The 25862-nt window shown below is 37.2% G+C and overlaps 1 protein-coding gene across 1 annotated transcript in view; it reads left to right on the top strand.

Annotated features, from left to right (window-relative positions):
• The window catches only part of COG5 (component of oligomeric golgi complex 5), a 363078-nt gene that overhangs the window by 106076 nt on the left and 231140 nt on the right, over window positions 1–25862 (top strand). The gene's annotated exons all lie outside the window — the stretch shown is intronic.

Genomic DNA, 25862 nt, shown 5'->3' with positions numbered 1-25862 from the left:
GGAGGCCAAGACGGGCAGATCACTTGGCGTCAGGAGTTCGAGACCAGCCTGGCCAACATGGTGAAACCGTGTCTCTACTAAAAATAAAAAGAAAATTAGCCAGGTGTGGTGGTGTGTGTCTGTAGTCCCAGCTGCTTGGGAGGCTGAGGCACAAGAATCACTTGAACGTGGGAGGCAGAGGTTGCAGTGAGCAGAGAGAGCACCACTGCACTCCAGCCTAGGTGATGGAGTGAGTCTCTGTCTCAAAAACAAAAGAAACAAACAACAGATCTGCTCTGGACAGTTTTCTTTCATAAATGCTTCCGTATTTTTTTTGTTGTTAGAGGAAAAGGTTATGTGCTGGAGAAAAAAATCATAAGCTATACAAATTTATGCCTTATGATCTCTAGTCATTTTCCTCTCTCTCCCTCACATGTGTTATTATACATACCAGCAGTTAGCAAACTTTTTCTGCAAAAGGCCAGATAATAAATATTTTAGGCTTTCTGGGCTATAATCAGTCTGTGTCACATATTCTTTGTTTTCTTTTTTGACCTTTTAAAAATGTAAAAACATTCTCAGCTTGAGGGCTGAGACCACCACCACTTTGTTCACATAACCTTCCCCTTTCGTTTTTACCAGAAGACCTTACCTCTTACTTTATTGCAAAAACAAATACTTTTTATCAACTTTTTGCTTCCTGTGCATCTTATCTCAAAGCGTATCTAGACCTTCAATTATTTGTCCATCTTTCATTCTTGTGTTGAGGGAAGATAGATGCATGTCCTTTCGTTTAAGCCTAAACCCACTTTGTGGATTCCCCTTCCAAATTCATTCACACATTGTTCCAGTTTGCACTCCTATGTATTATCTTCCCTGACTCTTCCAGCTGTACTCGGTTAACATGTGCAAATTTGCTCTGTTCTCACTTTATTCCTGCTGCTTTAAATTTTGTATTCATGCCATCCACCACTACAGCTTATCTTATTATGTACTTTTAGTTGAGTTTAAATTGCAAATGGAAAAAATAATGGTCTTTAAACTGTAATAAACTACTTAGGTATAAGGTGTTTTACATATTCATTTCTGAGTCAATCTTGGCCACATTTTCTTTATTTCATAAATTAACAGCTTTTTTTTTCCTCCAGTGACAACATATTAAAACATATTAGAACATCTCAAGCAAAAATCTTGTGTGATGGGGAAGGAAATACTCTCTAAAAGGCAAAATATCAAGTACAGATTTTTTTTTCTTTTTAATTTTAGGAATCAGACTACATCTAGGCACATTGTGTTGCAGGCGTCACCTCACAAATCTGCCAACGCATGTCTTTTCTGAGCTTCAACACAGCTGCTGTCCTAACCAGCAGCTCTCCTTTCCTCTCCTTGATAGTGGTTTGCATTGGTGTTTTGGTTTATGTTGGGGAAGGAAAAATACAAAAGAATCTCTTTTTCATTTTTCTTGTGATACTATGGGTTTTAAAAAACTATAATGTGAGTTAAGTAGCAGTGGCTTCTTCAGGATCATCCTTATACTAAGAAACACAAAGGGCATTGGTGTTTTAAATATAGATAAGTCCGTTTTCATATAAAACATACTTTAAAGAATAAAATTACTTGTAAAGAATAAAGACACATTTAAAAACTACATGTTCTTACAACAATTTGTTCTATTCTTTTTTCCCTGTAACACAGTTATTCCTCCCCCGCTCCCCACACAACAGATTTGTAATGTAAGAATAGAATCATGGTGCAGCCTGCAACTCCCAGAGGTAAAACACACAGTACTAGACTTCCATCTGTAGATTTTACTTTTCAGATTTCATGTCATTTTCTCAGAGTTAAATTGAAATTTAAAATCATTTTAAGCTTTCAAGGATTGTATTCATGTTGTTCTTTTAAGTGGTTTCATCATACTGTATTTTGTGTTTATTTTATTAAGCATAATTTTATTATTTTTCAATTATATACGCTATGCAGCTGCTTGTGTCTTAAATTTTAATTGCTTGCTTTTGTCATATTGAATTAGTTTTGAAATATTCTTTTACTGTTGAATATTTCCTTTTTTGATGAACTTAAAATAGTATCATTAATGAATTTTTTAATCTATTTGAGTAAATTTCTTATTTGTTTTGATTTGGATATTTCACATATACAAGCATAACTCAGAATTATTCAAAATTGAAGAAATGTGGTATGAATGATCTGAAGGATCAGTAATACAATAATTTAATATTTTTAAATTCATGTTTGACATTGCACTTGGATTTGGAAACATTTAGCCTAGAATAAAGACACTTTATTGGTATTATAATAGCTGTGTTAAGTATTTGAATTTTTTGAATCACAGATGAACTCTTATACTAGTAGAATCAAAATCTGTGCCATATTGTGCTCTCTTTTTGAACATGTGATGTAATGAAGATATTTCAGATAAGTTAAAAATACAATTGTTTTGCTAGCTTTAGAAAGGAGACCAGTAAAAGTGTTATTTGACTGATGTAATCTGGAGGAAATTGCTCGGTGAAAACATTAGGTGATTTTACATTTGAGATTTTGACTGTTTCTTCCTTGTTATAGAAGATTCTTAATTTATAGTAATTTGTTTATTTGCTGAGACAAGAGTATAAAATACATTTGGTTTTGTTGATGTTCGGGAAGAGAGTCATTTAGCTAATGTATGAGCTTAGCCTTGCTTACTTTCCCAATTTCGTCCTTGTTAATTCTCTATATATTCCTAAGATTCTCATTATTGATACCATATGCAGCAACTCTCAAGACTCACATTTAAAAACTGGGAAAATCTTGAAATTCCCATTATTTATATGTATGGAATGTACTATATTAATATGAGAGATTTAACTTCTGTACTTTCAGCTGTAATGCTTACTCACTTTTATTTTGTAGACACCTGACTATTGTTCAGATTATTTTCAGAATCACCGTAGGAAGGTCTGATTGCTTGGTTAAACATTTAACAAATATTCATTACATTCTTTGTGTCCAATAGGGTATAAGGTGCTAAGGGAACAGTGACTATGCATTTGTAGTTTAGTAAAAGATGCAGATGAATACACTATGATAGTATACAGTAAGTGCAGTACTAAAGATTAAGTATAAGGTGCTATGCAATCACATAAGACAGACACTAGTCTGCAGGGAAATGGTCATGGAAAGCTCTCTAGAGGAAGTGGATAAACTAGATATGAAGAATACTCAAGTATTTGCCAGATCAAGGCGATGGGTGCTTGTTCAGATTGGTGAAGGTATATCATACAAAGAGACAGCCTTTCCTAGAAGAAATTAAAGATGGGGAATACAAGAAAAGGACAGTGTATTAGTCCATTTTCACACTGTTGATAAAGACATACCTGAGACTGGGAATTAAAAATGGTTTAATGGACTTACAGTTCCACGTGGCTGGGGAGGCCTCACAATCGTGGGGAAAGGCAAGGAAGAGAAAGTCATGTCTTACATGGATGGTAGGGGGCAAAGAGAGCGCTTGTGCAAGGAAACTCTCATTTTTAAAACCATCAGAAACTCCTATTTTCAAAACCATCAGATCTTGTGAGACTTATTCACTATCAAGAGAATAGCATGGGAAAGACCTGCTGCCACGATTCAATTACCTCCCACTGGGTTCCTCTCATGACAGGTGGGAATTGTGGGAGTTACAATTCAAGGTGAGATTTGGGTGGGGATGCAGTCAAACCATATTAGACAGGGAAGCATTGAGAGATAGGGCCAAATATTATATGGCCATCCAAGCCATATTAGGGAATTTCAACTTTTACAGGAGAGCATTGATGACTCCAAGGGAGTAATGTAACAGACTTGCATTTTAGAAAGATCACTCTGACAACAATGTCAAATGGATTGGAATATTGGGAGCATAATTAGAGATAGGGAAGTCCAGTATGCCAGGCAAGAGTATCATGGTGATAAGAATTAAGGGAGTAGCATTGAGGATGGAACACAGTAGTGGGATCTATTTTAAGGAGATACAGAAGCTGTGAGGTGTGATTAAAGAAGTAGGGCTGACTTGCAAAATTAAATGGATAGTAGGTCTACTCACTGAACCATTCTTAGGAGGAATGGTTTTGTGAGGAATGATTATATGTACATAGTTAACCCTTGAACAATGTGGGGGCTAGGGGTGCTGACTCCCCATGCAATCATAACTTTTGACTGCCCAGAAACTTAACTGCTGATAGCCAATTGTTGACTGGAAGCCTTACCAATAACATAAATAGTTGATTAACACATATTTTATATGTTATTTGTATTATATACTGCATTCTTACAGTAAAATAAGCTAGAGAAAAGAAAATGTTATTAAGAAAATCATAAGAAAGAGAAAATATATTTAATGTTCATTAATTGGAAGTGGATCATCAAAAATTTTCATTCACATCGTGGTCATGTTGAGTCGGCTGAGGAGTAGGAGGAAGAAGAAGGGTTGGTTTTGTCTTAGGGTGGCAGAGGCAGAAGAGATGGAGGAGGTAGAAGAGTAGGCAGGAAAGGCAGGCACACTCGGTGTAACTTGACAGAAATACATGGCAATTTCTGTCTGACTTTTTTGCTTTTTCATTTCTCTAAAAATGTTTCCGTATGGTACCAATCCTTTCATCATTTGCTTTAGTTTCAGTGCCTGTAACGTAGAAGGGTCCATGTTATAAAAGAAGTCAAAAGTAGTCTTGAATAATTGGAACCCTTCTGCTGGATTGTCTAATGTCAGTTTGTTTTCTGGCACTGCTTCTTCTACATCTTCTTCCTCATCTTCTGGCACTGGTTTGGAAACTCTACTGAAATCCTTCACCCCTGCCATCTTTTTCTCATATCTACGATCTCTTTCATGGTTTCTTTGATCGGCTCTGTGGTAAATCCTGTGAAGTCATGCACAACGTCTGGATCCAGATTTCTTTGGCAGTAATTTATTGTTTCAGGCTTGATGGTTTTCATGGCTTTTTCTATAACAGCGATGGCATGTTCAATGGGGTAATCCTTCCAGACTTAAATTATGTTCTCTCTATTGGAGTTCTCTTCCATAGCCTTGACAGCCCTTTCCATAGAACACCATGTCTAATGAGCCTCAAAAGTCCTTATGACACCAAATCTAGGTGTTGAATTAGAGTTGTTGTGGTTTGGGGCAAGTAGTCTACTTTGATGCCCTGGATGTTGAACCTCATGGAGTTCTGGGTGGCCAGGGGCATTGTCTGATATCAGAATAACTTTAAGGCAAGGTACTGACTTCAGGGACAAACCAACAATGGAAGCAATCAAGAAAAGGTGTTCTCATTGTCCATGCCTTCCTGTTGAACAACCAAAAGATGGGCAGTGGTGTTTATCTTTTTCCTTTAAATCTTGGGGTTAGTAGCTTTAATAGATAAGGGCAATCCTCCTGATCATAAACCTAGCTGCATTTGCACAATACAATGGAATTAGCCCATCTCTTACTGCCTTAAATCCTGGTGATTACTTTTCTTCCTTAGTAACAAATGACCTTTATGACATGTTTTTCCAGAATAGGGTACTTTTGTCCACATTAAAAACCTGTTCAGGCAGATATCCTTTCTCCTCAGTGTTTTTCTTTTTTTTTTTTGAGACGGAGTCTTGCTCTGTCACCCAGGCTGGAGTGCAGTGGCCGGATCTCAGCTCACTGCAAGCTCCGCCTCCCGGGTTTACGCCATTCTCCTGCCTCAGCCTCCCGAGTAGCTGGGACTACAGGCGCCCGCCACCGCGCCCGGCTAGTTTTTTGTATTTTTAGTAGAGACAGGGTTTCACCGTGTTAGCCAGGATGGTCTCGATCTCCTGACCTCGTGATCCACCCGCCTCGGCCTCCCAAAGTGCTGGGATTACAGGCTTGAGCCACCGCGCCCGGCCTCCTCAGTGATTTTCTTAATAGCACCTGGGAACTCATCTGCTTCCTCTTGAGCAGCAGAAGCTGCTTCTCCTGTTACCTTGATTTTTTTGTTCTTGTTACATAAATTAACCCTTTCTTCTAGGCTAGTGATGCCTCAAATGATAGAGCTTCTACTGGCCTTTCAGTTTCTTCAGTCTTTTGATGACCAACTTTGCCATGTTGGTGAAAGTGGCATTGTAGATCCAGGCACCATCAGCTACTGTTTTCATGTAGGAACCACAGTGTAAGATCCCCACTGCTTGTTTCTTCATCTTGGTTTAGCCACAGAAGGAGCAAGTGTACTTGGCAGGATGGCTGATTTCTGTTTTCTTCAGTGTTTTCCAGAGGGAAGTACCATAGCAATCCCATATTTACCAATGATTTCAACCTACTTGGTGAGTTTTAGCAGTGTAGCTGTGAACTAGGCACAAGCCCAGAGAGGACTATCTTGATATTTTTAAAGCCATACCCCTTTCTAAAATTATTAAACCATCCTTTGCTGGGATTAAATTCTCCAGCTTTAGATCCTTTGCCTTCCTTTTGCTTTAAGTTGTCATATGACTTCACTATTTCTTGAATCATATAGGTGTGCCTTTTTTTATAGCAATCATGGACCCACATAAAAGCTACATTTTCAATACTAGATAAAAAGATATTTTGCAGAAAGTGCTGCTGTAGTTGCAGCAGTGGCTTCACAATTTTTCTCTTCTTTTCTTTTTTTACAGTGGTCCTTGTGCCGGATTCGTTTGTCTTGAGATGGTGGGCAACCATAGCTGCAAGTCTCAAAATTCAGCACATATCAAGCAATTCTTTTTCTTGTAATGTCTTGTCTTTTCTCTGCTTCTTGAAAACACTTCCAACAACACCACTAAAGACACTTCATATGGGTCCTATGAAGTTATTCAAGGTTTATGGTATTGCATTAAAAACTATGAAAAATAAGTGAGAACTGCAAGAGATCACTTTCTATTGTGGTAACACAATTTACTGGAGAGAGACAAACTGCTCAAGCGAAGATGTTAGCATCACTTAACGTTTAAGGGGATAATTGTAACACTTGAGATCACAGCAATAGCAGTAGGATGTGGCTACCAAATTATTACAGTAGTACAGTATGTACTATAGTTAATTTCTTTTTCTTTTTTCTTTTACTTTAAGTTCTTGGATACATGTGTAGAACGTGCAGGTTTGGATACATGTGCAGAATGTGCAGGTGTGCATGTGCCGTAGTGGTTTGCTGCATCTATCAACCCATCATCTAGGTTTTAAGTCCTGCGTGCATTAGGTACTCATCCTAATTCTCTCCCTCCCCTTGCTCTCCATCCGTTGGCAGGCCCTGGTGTGTAATGCTCCCCTTCCTGTGTCCATGTGTTCTTATTGTTCAACTCCCACTTATGAGTGAGAACATGTGGCATTTGGTTTTCGTACTATAGTTAATTTTGTACAGTTGTGATTTAATACCACATCTTTATGTTTGTTTACATTTTTGTCAACTGTGAATGGTGCCATGTATGGTCTGCAAGGGTTTTCATAAGTTTTGATAAATTTTAATTTTTATAATATATTTGTGTATATTTTATGGTAGTGATGAAATAGACTAGTATCTACATATATTTTATATATTCAGGACATACCTTTTTCTTAATTTTTTTGATATTTCTAGGCTGTATGGTTCATCTGCAAGTTTTTTCAAATTGTTGCATCAAATCTCCAAAAAAATTTCCAGTATATTTATTGGGAAAAAAATCTGTGTATATGTGGACCTACACATTTCAAACCTATTCAAGAATCAAGTGTACTCTGGGCCATGTTGAATTTGAGGTGCTTATTAGACATCCAAGTGTAGACAGCTAATAGGAAACTATATATGTGGATTTGAAGTCCTGGAGAAAGAAAGGGGCAGAAGACATAGATTTGAAAGTTGCCACAAAGAGAGGGTAAGTGAATATGTGAGAAGTATGGAGTTGTATTCCCCAAAGGGAGTAGAAATAGTACAGATATCCTGAGGAATTTTAATACGTAAGGGGTGAGTGTAGGAAGAGTAGACCAAAAGGAGACTAACAGGCATTAGCTAGAGAGGTGGGATGGTATAAGATAATGGAATCTAAGAAAGCACGGTGTTTTAAGGATGAAATATCAACATTGTAGATGAGAGTTGAAGAGTAGCCGTAGGATTTAGCCAAAAAAAGAAAGAAAGAAAAAAACATGATTGGTGACCTCTGCAAGACAGCATCAGGAATATGGTAATTACACAAGTATTGAAATCAAGGTGAACATTAGTGTGAGCTCATTTTTCATATGCCTCTTTCAGTGAAGAAGTAATTTCAGCTGTTCAACAATATAACATTCCATGTTTGGGCAAGGAGGGTGTCAGTAAGAATAATATTATTATTATTATTATTATTATTATTATTATTTTTGAGACAGAGTCTCACTGTCGTCCAGGCTGGAGTGCATGGCATGATCTTGGCTTACTGCAACCTCCACCTCCCAAGTTCAAGGGATTCTCCTGCCTCAGCCTCCCACGTAGCTGGGATTACAAGTGTGTGCCACCACGCCCAACTAATTTTTGTATTTTTAGTAGAGATGGGGTTTCACCATGTTGGCCAGGCTGGTCTCGAACTCATGAGCAGGTTATCCACCCACCTCAGCCTCCCAAAGTGCTGGGATTACAGGCGTGAGCCACTGTGCCCGACTGTCAGTAAGAATAAAATAAAATTGTGGGAAATTATTTTTGAAGACTTTATAATCCGAATAAAAATAAAAGCCTGATTTATGAAATGGTATAACCTGAAACTTTAGATTGTAAAAGAAAAAGAGATGTCATAATATAGCTTGAATTTGAAATAACTGGGATTTAATCTAAACTACCAATGATTTGGAGTTTCATCTTATAGATAATATATGGTTATTGACAGAATATTATGAGATACTATATGAAAAATGCTATAATGCCTATAGCCTCTAATATAATACCTGTCAAGTGTGTGTGTTTGTATGTAAATATGTGATATACTGAACACCTTATTTATAACTATATATACTGGTTAATAACTTCATGGCAGTTTTCCTCTTCGTATGTTTATTATCGTGTGACAAAGTGAAAGTTTAAAACAACAAACATTTATGAAATTACATCATTTCTGAAGAATAATAGCCGCCTAAAGATGTCCATGTCCTGTTTCCTAAAACCTGCAAATACTTTACATTATGTGGTGAAAGAGACTTTGAAAATACGATTACAATTATGGACCTAGATATGGGCTTAGTCTAATACATGAGACCTTAAAAGTAGAGAACTTTCCCCAGCTGATGTTGGAAGAGATGAGTCAGAGAGGTGAGGCAGAAGGGTGTTCAGAGAGATTCAAAGCGTGAGATGGAAGTAGGGAGCTATAAGCCAAGGAATGTGGGTGGCCTCCAGAAGCTGAGAATATCCCCCAGCTGACAGGCAGCAAGGAAACCAGAAAGTCCTGTAACTACATGGAACTGAACATTGTCAAAAACTTTACTGAATCTGGCAGCAGTTCTTTCCCAGAGTCTCCAGTAAGTAACATGGACAGCCAATACCTTGATTTCAGGTTTGCGACACCCAGAGCAGAAAAAGCCGACTGAGCCCACTGGACTTCTAACCTACAGAACTGAGATAGTAAATTGTATTGTGTAGAGCCACTAATTTTGTTGTAATTTGTCATGGCAGCAATAGTTAACTAATGCAAAGAGATAGGAATCCAGAAGTGGCTTAGCTGAGTGGTTCTGGCTTAGGGCCTCTCACGAGGTTGTAGTGAAGTTGTCAGCCAGGGCGTGACTGGGGTGGAAGGATATACTCTCAAGCTGACTCACGTGGTTGTTGGTAGGCCTCCATTCCTCACCATGAGGGCCTCTTTCTAGGGCTGTGCATGATGTGGCAGCTGACTTCCCAGTGTGAGTGGAGAGAGAGAGACAGTGAGAGCTTGTGGGTACACAGTATAGAATCCATAATGTTTTTTGTAGTCAAGTCTCTAATATGACGTATCATTATGTTTGCTGTATTCTGTTGTTCACAAGGACCAACCCTGGGATAATAATTACATTACAGAGGAATGTGATTACCAGGACGCAGGGATCATTGGGGGATCATGCTGAAGGCTGGTTACTGCAAGTATGTGTGCCTAAGATGACAAACTGTCAGTTCTGTATTACATCATTAGCCATATATAATCCCAGCTCTGCAGTGTAATTTTTTTTATTTTTATTTTTTGAGACAGAGTCTTGCTCTGTTGCCCAGGCTGTAGTGCAGTGGCCTCATCCCAGCTCACTGCAAGCTCCGCCTCCCAGGTTCACGCCATTCTCCTGCCTCAGCCTCCTGAGTAGCTGGGACTACAGGTACCCACCACCACGCCTGGCTATTTTTTTATTTTTAGTAAAGAGGGGATTTCACCACGTTAGCTGGAATGGTCTCGATCTCCTGACCTCATGATCCGCCTTGGCCTCCCAAAGTGCTGGGATTACAGGCATGAGCCACTGCACCTGGCCCCTGCAGTGTAAATTTAAGCAAGTTATTCAGCCTCTCTAAAGTTCAAGTTATTCATTCAAAATTGAAATTAGTTGAAATTAGTTTTATGTGTCAACTTAGCTACTTTAAGCAAATAAGGTGTTTCTTAAAGGTCCCAGCACTTACTTTTGAATATGCGATTTGAAGATTAAGGATCTTGAGATATTTTTAATAAGCTAAAGGAATGGTTGAAGATAGAAGACTGTGACTGATTTACCTTGGCTCAGATTATTCTTGAACTGGTCAAGTTTGTCGTATCATATGAACATGGCTGCTCCCTCTGTAATGACATGGATTGTAGGCTGGGCGCAGTGGCTCATGCCTGTAATCCCAGCACTTTGGGAGGCCGAGGCGGGAGGATCACGAGGTCAGAAGATTGAGACCACCCTGGCTAACACGGTGAAACCCCGTCTCTACTAAAAATACAAAAAATTAGCCGGGTGTGCTGGCGGGCGCCAGTAGTCCCAGCTACTCGGGAGGCTGTGGCAGGAGAATGGCGTGAACCCAGGAAGCGGAGCTTGCAGTGAACCGAGATTGCGCCTCTGCACTCCAGTCTGGGTGACAGAGCGAGACTCCGTCCCCCCTCCCAAAAAAAACAAACAAAACAAAAACAAAAACAAAAAGACATGGATTGTTCCTAGAGGAACTGCTGAGTGGTGCCATTATTGCAAGGGGCACTGTTCTCAATGAGGTCTTTATGAGTGGCACTTATCAAGTTGTACAGTGGGCAGTCTGTGTATCTGTACACAGTGACCCTGTATTTATGTACTTTTGGCAGTTTTAGGACTTATGTCCATAGGTATAAGTGTCTGTTGGTGTGTCTTGTAGCATAGTGACTAGCGCATGATTACCCAATAAATATTTGTTAAAAGCATGGATGAGTGCATGAGTGAATGGGTGATGGGGCAATATCACTATTCAACTACTGAAATACTTTTCATCATATACCATTCTTTTAGTCATCATAATATTTTTTATTTACATTTTATATTGTGATACCAAGAAGGTTCTATTTACACTAAAGAATGAAATAGAACAGTTTGTATAGTGGAATAAATGAGGGGATAAGTACTTGCTAGCTAGTTTCTGATAGATTAAGGCAATTTTCCAATTCATCTTTCATTATATAAGTCCAAAATGGATTAACAGTAAACCTGTTTGTAAATAGCAGTCTCTTGTGTGCTGAAGAATTGCTTTCAGTTTGTGTATCCTCATCATAAGTGTAGAAAAGTTTAATAATCTTAAGTATTTTATGGGTAGTATGCAAGATATTTTAGTTGAGGAATCTTTTCAGGAATATTTTAGTTGAGGATATTGTATCTTAAGGAATTATGCTATTCTCTCTTAGTTAACCTTTGGAAATGTATATTTTTTAAGCAAAAGTTTAACAAAGACCTAGGAAGACTGTGTTTTTGTAACTCCACTAATATTTATTAGCTACATTTCTACTACTTTTTTTGGGGGGAGACAGGGTCTTGCTGTGTTGCCCAGGCTGGAGTGCAGTGGCCTAATCACGGCTCACTGCAGCTTCGAACTCCTGGGCTCCTGAGATTCTCCTACCTCAGCTTTCCGAGTTGCTGGGACTACCAGTGCCCACCACCAGTTGTGTTTTTTGTAGAGATAGGGTTTTGCTGTATTGCCCAGGGAGGTCTCAAACTCCTGAGTTCAAACAATCCCCCACCTCGGCCTCCCAAAGTGCTAGGATTACAGGCATGAGCCACTACGATTGCCCTACTTTTCTACTTATTAGTTTCAGTTATAAGAAATTATCATCGTATGTGTGTCACAATCCAAAAAGAAGTACTCTTTAAGACTGGTACTTTTTAAAATTGTATTTTTGGTCATCCAAAAGAGTTGTGTTACTCAACTTCAATTCAATTTTGATATGTTTCTTATGTGAAAATCGCGATTCTTTTATTACAGGAGAGGCATAGTCCTTGCTCTTTAGAGTTTATGATATAGTATTTGATGATTTAGGATGTGTAAAACTAAGAGAAGCATAAAAATGACTTTAATATGATCAGTATTCAAAAAGAGATATTAACAATGTGCTACGAAGAGTCAAAAGAAACCATGTGGTTTGAAGAATCAGAACAAGGTTCATTAAATAAGGTAGGGGGGTGAAAGAACAGGTATAATTCTGAAAAGCAGGGTCGGAGTGGCGAAAACCGTGTAAGAAAACTGCAGGTATCTTTCAGCTTATAAAATTCTGAACCATTTGGCCTGTGCCACTTTTCATGGCGAACTTTTTACTTTTAATTATTGCTCTGAGTGATGATAAGATGGACTCAAATAATTTAAACTCTATAAAAATAATACTGAATAATTTAGACCCTATTTTAAAAATAAATTATAAAATTAATTTGCTGCTCTATCCTGCAACCAGCCAGTTTACTGAGGATAGGAGAATTGTGGTAGTGTTAGCTAGACTAGAGGATGATACAGAATATACACACTTACAGAACTGAGAGGGACGCAGAGATCAGTTAATTCATCATTCCCGTTTTGAAGATTAAGAAACAACAAAGAGGTAAGTGCCCAGTTTTCTACACAGATTTACTCTGATAGAACTGTTCCTGTGTAAGTCTATTGCAACAGTGAGTCCGTTAGGACTATTTGAGGTAGGCATCTAATTCATTTTTGTTAAGATAACTGAATCTGAAATATTTAATTTGTGCAGAATCTGTAGACTCCTACAAACAAATCAGTCCATTACTTTCCCTGCTTTCTGTGCCTCTTACTAGAGATCTCATTTATAGCTCACCTAGAAGATGGTAAAGAATATATGAAATATATAATATCAATTTGGCTGTAGGAGAGACTATGAGTGGGATGGATAGCAACATAAGTATGCCAGTTGGCATAAGTTCTTCATGGCACACAAATATGAGGAGAAATTCTAACTATGCTGATAGAGGAAGAGATCGAGTCCACCACAGATTAAGACTGGGATTTTAACAAAAAAAATATTTCTGGGCTGTCAGCAAAGTCATTTACATTTTTAGTTTTTATTAGCAGCATAATTTAAAGTCTCTCCTCGATCATAACACTTCATTACGTTAGAGATATTCTTTTGGCCTGAGGTATTTTTTTAACAGCTTTATTAAGATATAATTAACATACCATGTAATTCACCCATTATAACTTGTGCAATTCAATAGCTTTTAGTATATCCAGAGAGTTGTGCAATTGGAGCCATAAACTAATTTTAGTAGATTTTTATTATTCCCTGAAACCACTTCATACCTATTAACAGTTGCTCTCCTTTCCTCCCCAAACCATGCAGTCCTAGGCAACTCATATTCTAGAACCAATATTCTGTTTCATAGGTTTGACTATTGTGGATATTTCATATAAATGGAATAATATAATATATGATCTTTTATGCCTGGCTCTTTCACTTAGTATATATTTTCAAGGTTCTGTCACATTGTAGCAGGTGTCACTACTTCATTCTTTGTAACTGCCAGATAATATACCATGTATGGATATACCACCTTTTGTTTTTCTGTTCATCAGCTGACAGACATTTGGGTTCTGCAAATGTTTTCTCTTTTTCTGTGGATTGTCTTTTCTGAAGTAATTTTATTTTAGTTTAAAGGTGATACAGTTTGAGAGATATAACATCTTATTTTCATGGACCTGCAGCAAGGGAAAGCCCTTGATGTTGCATCTTTTAAAGATTATTATAGACTCCTCTCAAGCTTGAAAAGAGATTAGGATGTATAAATTAAGGAACTGGAGAGTTATACTGCAAGGTCAGCTGTTTTATTACAGTGGATTTCAGACTGTATCTCTACATTCTGTTCTTTCTTACTGATGTTTCTTTTTCCAGCTTTCAAAATCTTGTATTTGTATTCTCTGAAACACACCTGTTATAGCATATTATTGGGTCTGCCATCTACCCAAAGAGTCTGCAACCCTAAATTATCTCTCTCAGTGACAGATTACATTCTGTAAGTTTCTCTTTTGTTATAGACTTTTTTTTTTTTTTTAGGTGAAATTGATTTAAACCTCAGATGAGACTGTATTTCTAGAAGGTAAAATGTAGCCAGAGGCATATATGTGAAAGTAGGGAGGGAAGATGGTTGACATACCGTTGGGCTGATGTTTACCTTTAGCGCATAAGTATTAAAAAAAAAAAAACAAAAAAACCCTGCGGGTTACTCATGACACATACAGCCATATCCAGCTTTCTCTTTTGTCAAGGCCAGACGTATTAGTCTGTTCTCACATTATTATTAATATAAAGAACTCCCTGAGAATGGGTAATTGATAAAGAGGTTTAATTATCTAATGGTTCTGCAGGCTGTACATTCTTCTGCTTCTAGGGAAGCCTCAGGAGACTTATAATCATGGCGGAAGGCAAAAGGGAAGCAAGCACGTCTTACATGGCCGACAAAAGGAAGACAGCAAGCCCAAGGGGGAAGTGCTGCACACTTTTAAAACAGCCACATCTCTTGAGAACTCACTCACTATCACAAGAACAGAGGGGGGAAGTCCGCCACCATGATCCAGCTACCTCCCACCAGGCCCCTCCTCCAACATTGAGGATGACAATTCGATATGAGATTTGGGTGGGACCACAGAGCCAAACCATATCACCAGATGCTTGATTCTTGAAATTGTGTAAGATACCTTTCCTTACCTTTTAGATAACAGATTTGCTCAGTTCATAGATCATAGTTTGGGTAGAAGGAAAAGAGCATTGCTAAACTAATGCATACCAATAGGTTTATTATTTTGAAGAATATTTATATTTTAAAATGTCTTATTAACTACATCCCTGATTGATAGAATTTAAACTGTTTTAGTGAAGTGAATAACTTTGAGCAGTGGAGGAGATTTTTGAGCATTAGTCATTAAAATATAGCACATATGGTCTAAGTAAATGCCAGAAGAGATACAAGTAATGTGCTGTGAAAATTCAGAAGATGGATAAATTATTTACAGTTTGGAAGGTTAGAAAATATGTTATGTGGAGTTGGCACTTGAACTGAGTATTGAAAGATAAGATTTTATTGGGCTATTTGGAGACTGGGAAGGTGTACACACTTGGAGTCGGGAATAATCTTCTAGTTTGACTAAAATGTAAGCTCTGGATTACGGGTCAAACATTGGATTGAATGCACACCTTTATTTCTACTTTTTCCTTTATGTTCACTAAAATGACAGTGAAGGGCTAAAAAGGCATAAACAACAAGGACAAAGAATGGAGACAAGGACTCAGTCCCCTAAGATTGTTCCCACTTCAGATGCCAGTTATAAGTCCCAGGTTGTCAGTAGTATTTCTCATTTACCTGCTGTAGATCAAGGGGTTTCCCACAACTCCCGCCTCAGGATTGGTAATTCTTTTTTTTTTTTTTTTTTGAGACAGAGTCTCACTCTGTTTCCTAGGCTGGAGTGCAGTGGTGCGATCTCGGCCCACCGCAACCCTCGCTCCCTGTGGTTCAAGCCATTCTCCTGCCTCAGCCTCCCGAGTAGCTGGGATTACAGGCTCACGCCCAGCTAATTTGTTTTGTATTTTTAGTAGAGACGGGGTTTCACCATGTTAGACAGGATGGTCTCGATCTCCTGACCTCATGATCCACCCGCCTCAGCCTCCCAAAGTGGCGGGATTACAGGTGTGAGCCACCGCGCCCAGCCTAGGATTGGTAATTCTTTAAAACAACTCACAGAGCTCAGCAAAGTACTTAACTTATTATTACTGTTCGTTGTTGTTGTTGTTTTTAAATAAAGGATACAACTCAGGAACAGACAATAGAAAAGATATATAGAGCATAATATGGGGGAAGGGGCACAGAGCTTCACTTCCCTCTCCCATGGGTTGACCTCTCAGCACCTTGATGTGTTCATCAACTCAGAATTTCTCTGAACCATGTGGTTAGGGGCTTTTATGGAGGTTTTATTACATAACCATGATTGATTAAATAATTAGTCATTGGTGATTGACTCAGTTTTCAGCCTCTCTGCCCTCCCCAGAAGTTGGTGTGGGGTGGGATTGAAAATTCCAATCCTCTAATCATGCATTGATCTTTCTGGTGACTAGTGGCCACTGTCATTCTATTAGCATACAAAAGGCAGTCTTGTTAGTCCAGACATTCCAAGGGTTTTAGGAACTGTGCCAGGAACCTGGTACAGTATTTGGGACAAAGATGAAATATTTATTTTTTGTTATATTACAACATCCCTCTCAGCTTTTTTTTTTTGACCAAGAAAAACAACCAAAACTAAACTGTCCTATAGCTGCTGAAAGTTTTAGTTATTTTACTGATTTCTGCTGAAGAGTTGAGAATTAAGAACAGAATAATCTTCTGGTAATTAATTTGTTCAAACAAGTACATATTGAAGTTCTCCTATGTCCTAAATATTACTCTAAGCACTAGAAAAGAGCAGGTTTGGTGGTGGTAGGAACAAAAGCCTATTTGCAATGGGCTCAAGAAAACGGGGAGAACAATTCCAGATAGAATATAGATAACTTACCTGAGGAATTTTCCTGTAAAGTACAGCAGAGAAACTAGTAGTAACTGGAAAAGGATATAAATTTCAAAGGTTTTTTTTTTTTTTTTTTTAATAAGCTGTAGGAATTACATCATAGTTATGTCCGATGGGAATGATTCCATAGAGAAGGGAAAAATTGATGATGTAGGAGAGAGGGGAGCATTCCTGGAAGAATGTCCTTGATGAGGCAGGAGGGCATAGAACCTAGTGTACATAATGGAGGGGTTGGTAATGATCGTGGGATTGGGTAGCAGAAATTGGGTTGAATATAGGATCATTAGAAGAGAAGAGGTCAGGAAGTGGTGATGAATGGCATGGTTTGATGATATGAGATTCAAAGCTGGAGTTCTTGAAGAGGATGGAGGGAGAAGAGTCTGGAAGTGTCAGTAAGAAGCAAAGTGGACAGCAACCTAACCTCCAGGCCATGTGGTAGAAGGGGTAAAGGAGAAAACATTGCCTGCTTAAAAGATTGTAGAAGGAGAGCCAAGTTTCTGTTAGAACAAGAAGGTATAAATTTATTTTCTTCATAAAGCCTGTTTCTCTCTGATCTAAATGATATTCCTTTTCATGGTCTTTTCAAGCACTTAAATTGCCTCTAGTTTATAATTACTTCTTTGTAAGTACCATTTGTTTTGTTGTAAATAGTATGAAGTCTCCCATACAGTAGCTTAACAGTAACAGATGCATCTTTCTCATATGATTGTCCAGGGGTATTGTAGGGCAGGAAATATAACTTCTCAGTCCTCCTAAGTTTGTAGTTGGGAGAGAGTCCTATAACAAGAGACAGAGTAAGAAGAGAAAAACAAGCAAGTTTGCTAATGTGTGCAGTGCACATCGCTCAGGAGAAACCTCAACGAAAGATAAAGCAGTGGCTTAAAACTCTGGCTTGTATAATGTCTTTAACAAAGTACAATACTTTTTAGAGAAGTGACAAGACAAAGAAAAGCAGTTTTAGGCTTCCAGAGGCGGGAAACTGTGGGAAAGTAAATTTATGGGAATAAACTAATGGAGTAAGATTTGTTTGCAGATTTCTCTGGTGCTGCCTCTGAGCTGATAAGACTTGTCTCCAGTAAAGGAGAATTTATATCCTGTCTTGGTAGAAAAGAGTGGAGGATAGAAAGAGCCCTTACTCCATTTGCTGCTTCTTAATTGCCTTTAGCTCAAAAATATTTATGTCAAAGAGTCATATTTTGGGATGATAGAAACTAAGTTTCTTCTCTTTTTCTGGTGCACCATGCTTATTTTCATCCATAGGGCCTCAGCAAGATTGCTTTATCTTCAGGCATTGAATCTAGTTTCCAGGTAGGAAAAGAATGAAGACGTATTGACTACCTGAGAAAGTAAAACTTTCCCATGAGTCTTTGACAGATTGGGACATATATCTAATTGGTCATTTCTTGCATGTTAACTGTTTCTCATGTACAAATTTTGCTAGAAACAGAAATTTGTTTAGCCGGGCACCTTACTACCATGAACACAATTATAGTTTGGTTAGTTATGATCAAGGGGAAAGTAGATATTGGTTTAGAAACTTTCAGGTACTGTAATGAAAAAATACTTAGCATACTACTGTTGTAGGAAAGCAAAAATTTCAGTTTCTATGAAGAATGTCTGATTTTATTATGGTTTAAAAATGCATATTAAGATGCACATTAATATGTGTATCTAAATGTATATAAATTAAAAATAGGCATGTGAAATGTATATTAAAATCATAAGTGTATATTAAAATAATATACTTCCTTTCTGAAGTATCTTAAGAGAGCAACTGTCACAGAGTAGCTATTTAACAATAGTTGTCCAGTGGAAGGACTTTAAGTGTCTGAAAGAGCACCTGTCACACAGTGGCTATTCGATAATGGTCGTCTGGTAAAAGGCAAGACACATTCACTTTCTTCCAAGCACCAGCATTCTATATTTTTAGCAGAAACAAGAAAGAAGTTACTATGGTTCTTAACCTAAGATGCCTAAACCTCAGGTTTTGGCTTGTTTTAAAATGATGCCAAAGGGCTGTGCTATCCTAACATAATAGATTAATACCAAGCAGAATGCACTGGGGCTAGATACTCACCATTTTTGGAGTAGAGTAGGCAGAGGAAAGGGCACTTGGTGACGTAGTCAGAAAGAAATCATATGACAATGTGTTATAATGCCTTACGTTGATTTAAAAATTCATGGTTTTTAAATGATTTGGTATTTACCTCATTTGAAACTTATACTGATTCAGAGAGGAGATCCTAAATTCATAGTTTTTAAATGATTTGGTAAATATCTCATTTGAAACTCATACTGATTCAGAGAGGAGATCCCAGTTTAATGAATGAATAAACTGAGGCTCATTAAATTCCCTGTCTAGGTTTGCATGGCCTGTGAATGGTGAAGTTGAAATTAGATCTCTGATTTTTGACTTGGTCAATACATGCTGTTTGACCACAAACAGTGTCATTGAAATGTCTTACTTAATTCAAGTATTACTGTAAATGAACATTGACTTTTTTGAAAAGACAAATCAGGGTTATATTTGCTTTATAAATACATCATACTATTTGCAATTATTATTAAATACTACACTTTTTATTTAAACAGGGCACACTGTGTCTTGATGACAGTTGCTGAACACTCATGATCCAACTCTGCTTTAATTATCTATTGCTTTAGATTTTGTATTATATTCCTTTATTCCCCCTTTTAAGTTAATTTTAGTTTTCTTTCTGTCAGTTGAAAGCAAAAATTAACATTTCATGAATTTTTATTTACAATAAAAGTTTAAAATGAATGCTGCATATAAAAGAGGACTTTTTTGTCATAAAATATGCATAACAAAATTTGCTATTTTAACGAATTTTAAGTATGTAGTTTTATGGCATTAAGTACATCCACATAGTTGTGCAACCATCACCACCACCTATCTCCAGAACTTTTTAATCTGTATCAACCTGAAACTCTGTACTCATTAAACACTAACTGCCCATTCTCCCCCACCCTCAGCCCTTGACAACCACCATTCTTTTTGTGTCTATGATTTTAACTACTCCAGGTACCTCACATCAGAGGGATTATGTATTTGTTTGTTTGCTGACTAGCTTATTTCATTTAGCATAATGTCTTCAGGTTTCCTCTATGTTATATAGCATGTGTCAAATTTTCCTTCCTTTTAAAGGCTGAATAATTCATTGTATATACTACATTTTGCTTATTCATCTGTCCATGGACATTTAAGTTGCTTCAGTGTCTTGGCTACTGTGAATAACCAACCTGTCTTCATCCTTCCCTCTCCCCATCCTTCTCAACTTCTGTCTGGTTATCACCATTCTATTCTCTACCTCTATGAGATCAACTTAATTAGCTCCTACATATGAGCGAGAACATGTAGTGTTTCTCTTTCTGTGCATATTTCACTTAATATCATATCCTCCAGGTTCATCCATGTTGCCACAAATGATGTGATTTCATTCTTTTTTATGGCAGAATAGTATTCCATTGTGTATGTGTACCACATTTTCTTTATCTTTCATTCATCGATGTACATTTGAGTTGCTTCCACCTCATGGCTATTGTGAATATTGCTGCTATGAATATGGGCTTACAAATACCTATTCAAATCCCTGTTAAATATCTTTTGATATATCTAGAAATAGAATTGGTGGACCATATGGTAATTCTATGTTTAGTCTTTTAAGAAACAACCATACCATTTTCCACAGAAACTGCATCATTTTACATGTCTGCCAGTGATATATGAGGATTTCAGTTTTTCTTTTTTTCTTTTCTTTCTTTCTTTTTTTCTGGGACAAAGTCTCTATTGCCCAGGCTGGAGTACAGTGGCACGATCTCGGCTCACTGCAACCCCTACCTCCTGGGTTCAAGCAATTCTCGTGTCTTAGCCTCCCGAGTAGCTAGGATTACAGATGCCCACCACCACGCCCAGCTAATTTTTGTATTTTTAGTAGAGACTAGGTTTCACCATGTTGGTCAGGCTGGTCTCAAACTCCTGACCTCAAGTGATCCACCTACCTGGGCCTCCCAAAGTGCTGGGATTAGAGGCGTGAACCACCGCACCTGGCCGGATTTCAGTTTTTCTGTGTTCTCCTCAACAATTGTTATTTTCTGTTTTTCTTTTTTAATTGTGGCAAAAAACAAATACCATGTAATTTCCCATCTTAGTCATTTTTAACTGTGCAGTTTGGTACTATGTTTATATTGTTGTTGAACAGATGCCCAGAATTTTTTCGCCTTGTAAAATGGAAATTCTACACCTATCGAACAGGTCTTAATTTTCCTCTCCCCCACCTGCTGGCAACCACCATTCTACTTTCTGTTTCTATGAGTTTGACTACTTTAGATACCCCATAAAAGTAGAATCAGACAGTGTCTATTTGTGACTGACTTATTTCATTTAACATAATGTGCTCATAATCTGTGTTGCAGTGTGTGACAAGATTTTGTTTTTTTTGTTTTTTTTTTTTTTTTTTTGAGACGGAGTCTCGCTCTGTCATCCAGGCTGGAGTGCACTGGCGCGATCTCGGCTCGATGCAACCTCCACTTCCTGGGTTCAAGCGATTCTCCTTCCTCAGCCCCCTGAGTAGCTGTGACTACAGGCATGTGCCACCATAGCTGGGACTACAGGCGTGTGCCACCACATCCAACTAATTTTTTGTATTTTTAGTAGGACGGGGTTTCACTGTGTTAGCCAGGATGGTCTTGATCTCCTGACCTCATGATCTGCCCATCTTGGCCTCTCAAAGTGCTGGAATTACAGGCGTGAGCCACCGCACCCGACTGATTTTGTTCATTTTTAAGGCTAATATTCCATTGGGTTTATATGCCACATTTTCTTTTTCTTTTTATCTTTTTTAAAACATTTATCTCAATTTATTTTTTATTTCAATAGGTTTTTGGGAACAGGTGATGTTTGGTTACACAAATAAGTTCTTTAGTGGTGATTTCTGAGATTTTGGTGCATCCATCACCCGAGCAGTGTACATGTTGTACTCAGTGTATATACCACATTTTCTTTATGCATTTATCTTGGCAGTGGACTTTTGGGTTACTTTTACCTCTTGGCTATTTTGAATAATAGCTGCAGTGAGTATGGATATGCAGATATTCCCTTGAGATCTTGTTTTCCATTTTTTTGGATGTATGCCCCAAAATGGGATTATTGTATCATACGATGATTCTAATTTTAAGTTTTTTCAGGAAGGTCTATATCATTTTCCATAACAGCTGCACCATTTTACATTTCTAGACACAATACACAAGGGTTCCAATTTTTCTACATCCTTGCAACAGTTGTTATTTTCTGTTTTGTGTATTTTTTTTAATAGTGGCCGTTCTAACTGGTGTGAGGTGATATCTCATTGTGATTTTGATTTGCCTTTTTCTAATGATTAGTGATGTTGAACATCTTTTCATGTGCTTGTTGCCCACCTGTCTCTCATTTTTAGAGAAATGCCTGTTTATATTCTTTGCCCATTTAAAAATCAGGTTATTTGCTTTTTTGTTTCTTAATTGTAGGATTTCTTTATATAGTCTAACCCTTTATTAGAAATATTATTTGCAAATATTTTCTCCCATTCTGTAGGTTGCCTTTTCACTCTGTGAATTGTGGTATTTACATGGAAGTTTTACGTTTTGATGTAGTCCAGTTTATAGTTACTTTTTTTTTTGCCTGTGATTTGGTGTCAGTATGCGAGAAATTGCCAGATTCAATGCCATGAAATTTTTCCTTTATGCCTCTTCTAAGAGTTTTATAGCTTTAGCTCTTAGTTTAGGTCTTTGATCCATTTTGAGTTAAATTTTGTATATAGCTAAGGTAATGGTACCATTTTATTGTTTTGCATATGGATATACAGTTTTCCCACCACCATTTTTTGATAAGACTGTCCTTTTCCTGTTGAATTGTGTTGGCACCATTGTCAAAAATCATTTGACCTTACATGTGAAGGTTTATTTCTGGGCCCTCTGTTCCACTGGTCTATATGTCTGTCTTTATGCCAGTACCAGACAAGTTTTATTATTGTAGCTTTGTAATATATTTTGAAGCCAGCAGCTATGAAACTTCCATCTTTTGTTTTGGCTGTTTGGGGTCCCTTGAGATTCCATATGAATTTTAGGATGCCTTTTTCTATTTCTGCATACACACACACAAAATGCCATTGAGATTTCAATAGGGATTGCATTAAATCTGTAAATAAATTTGGGTAGTATTGACATCTTAACAGTATTAAGCCTTTCAATTCAAAATCATGGGCTATCTTCCATTTCTTTGTGTTGTCTTTAATTTCTTTCAGCCATACTTTGTAGTGTTCAGAATACATGTCTTTTGCCTTTTTATTTTCTCTAAGTTTATTCTTGTCTTATTCTTTTTAATGCTAAAATTGTAAATGGGATTATTTTCTTAATTTCCTTTTTGGATTGTTCATTGTTAGTGTACTGAAATGCAACTGATTGTGGTGTGTTGATTTAGTATCCTACAACTTTGCTAAATTCATTTATTTTTACAGTTTTTTATGATGTGGAATCTATAAGGTTTGTCATATCTAAGATTATGTCATCTGTGAACAGAGATAATTTTACTTCTTCCTTTCCAATTTGGATGCCTTTTATTTCTTTTCTTGCCTAATTGTTCTGGCTAGGACTTCCAGTACTATGATGAATAGAAAAAAATAGAAAATTTTTTGTAGATTTTTTTTTTTGTGAAAATGGGTACATCCCTGGACTTTTTATAGTACATGGTAGAATGTATGTACTATAAATAGAATATGACTTCAGAAATCCCCATTTTTCTTCCTAGTTAGAATTTTTTAAGTAGAAAAGACTTTATTTTCATGTAGAGGCAGCTTTTTTATAAGGCCAGTTTGATATTAATGGTAATTTTTGGTTAACTGATATTCTTACACGGAAATGACTGCATTTGAGTTTTTAAGCATTATTGTATTTTCCTCTGGTCTGTACTTATGTCACGTTCTTATTTCAGTATCCTAAGTTCATGTCCTTAGAGGATTAGGTGGTACTATCTTGTTAACTTCCACTCCCCTCTCTTTTGTATATCAGTTACTCTTGAATTGCGAAAATATTTTGCAGCCTATTTTATCAGTTTGAATTTTATTTTAACCCAGCAATGTTTAGTCTGACCTCTCTGTGTTTAATTTTTCAACTTTAGTTTACTATAGAGCAGTTATTTTTATAGAACATTGTGGTCTTTTTACTTGAAATGTTCTTTTCGATTTTCACTTGACATATTCTTTTCAGTTATTCTTTTTGTACTTAAGACTTAATGCTTATGCCAAAGCATTGAAACACATGAGATAGATATGGACAAAATAAGAATGGCAAAATGATGATAATTGTTGAAACTCAGTAATGGGTACAAGGGACCATTCTTTCTTCTTTCATGATATTTTTACAATAAAATGTTACACACACACACACACACACACACACACACACACTCTTCCTGTTTAAAATAGCAGTTCTTTAGACTCTATATTTGCAGGCCGACCTTTATTTAAAAGTCACTGTTGATTGGGCAGGTTCGTACCTTTAATCTTAGCACTTTGGGAGGCTGAGACAGGCTGATTGTTTGAACCCAGGAGTTCTAGACCAGCGTAGGCAACAAAGTGAGACCTTGTCTCTACAACAAATAAAAAAAATTAGCTAGGTGTGGTGGTGCATGCCTGTGGTCCCAGCTACATTGGAGGCTGATGTGAGAGGAAGTTGAGCCTCAGTATCCTGAGGCTTGAGCCTGGGAAGTTGAGACTACAACAAGCTGTGTTTGTGCCATTGCATTCCAGCCTGGGTGACAGAACGAGACCCTGTCTTAAAATTTTTTAAAAAAAAATCAATGTGGCAAATAGGATTTTTCTAGTAAATAATAAAATCGAATGGTAAGATGATAGAGTTTGATGATGCCCCAGATAAAAAATAGATTATCTTTCATATATTCTCTATACTTCAGTGATTTTTTCCCCATCTTTTTATTTTAAAACGTTTTAAATTAGAGAAAGTCGAAAGAATAGTAAAATAAACACTCCTTACCCATAACCTAGATTTACCAGTTGTAAAACTTTTGCCATGTTTCTGTTATCTCCCTCTGCAGATATCTTTACTAATTTTTTTGTCTACCTGTTTTATCAATTATTTATTAAAGGATATAAAACTATTTGACATAATTGTAGATTTTCAAATTTCAGTCATTTTTATTTTTGCTACATTTATATCAAACTCTGTTGTTATGTGCAGACACACTGAGGATGTATTGGGTATATTAGTTTATTAGGGATGCTGTAACAAATTACCATAAATTTGGTGGCCTAAAACAACACAAATTTATTCTTTCACAAGTCTGGAGATTAGAAGTGTGAAATGAGTTTTAAGGGACTAAAATCAAATTGTCAGCAGAGCTGCTTCCTTCTGAAGGCTCTAAGATAGTTTTTTGTTTGTTTTTGTTGTGTTTTGTTTTGATTTGCTTTTTGGAGGTTGTCCACTTCCCTTGGTTCATGGCCCTGCATCATATCACCTTTTCTCCTCCTGTTTCCATTCTCCCGTGCCGCCTTCTGTCATCAGATCTCCCAATGCCTCATTTTATAAAATCACTCGTGATTTTATTAGGGCCTATCCAGGTAATCCAGGATAACCTCCCCATCTCAAGAACCATAGCATATCCGCACTGTTCCTTTTAGCATGTAAGGTAGCATTTCACAAATTCTGAGGATTAGGATGTTGGATATCCTTAGAGTACATTAATCTGCCTAGCACAGATGGCAGCACTTCCCAAATTGTTCTAGAGATTCAGTGCAGTCCTTATCAGAATCCAAGTTGGTGTTTGCTGCAGAAATTGTAAAATGATCCTAAAATTCATACTGGAATGCAAGCAACCCAGAAGAGCTAAAACAAATTCTAAAAAGAATAGCCAAAATCAACTTGAGAAAGAACACAGCTGGAGGA

This window comes from Macaca mulatta, chromosome 3, assembly GCF_049350105.2.
Source record: "Macaca mulatta isolate MMU2019108-1 chromosome 3, T2T-MMU8v2.0, whole genome shotgun sequence".
Taxonomy (NCBI): Eukaryota; Metazoa; Chordata; class Mammalia; order Primates; family Cercopithecidae; genus Macaca; species Macaca mulatta.
Note: the sequence above shows the minus strand (reverse complement) of the source record. Positions and strands in the feature narration are given on the sequence as shown.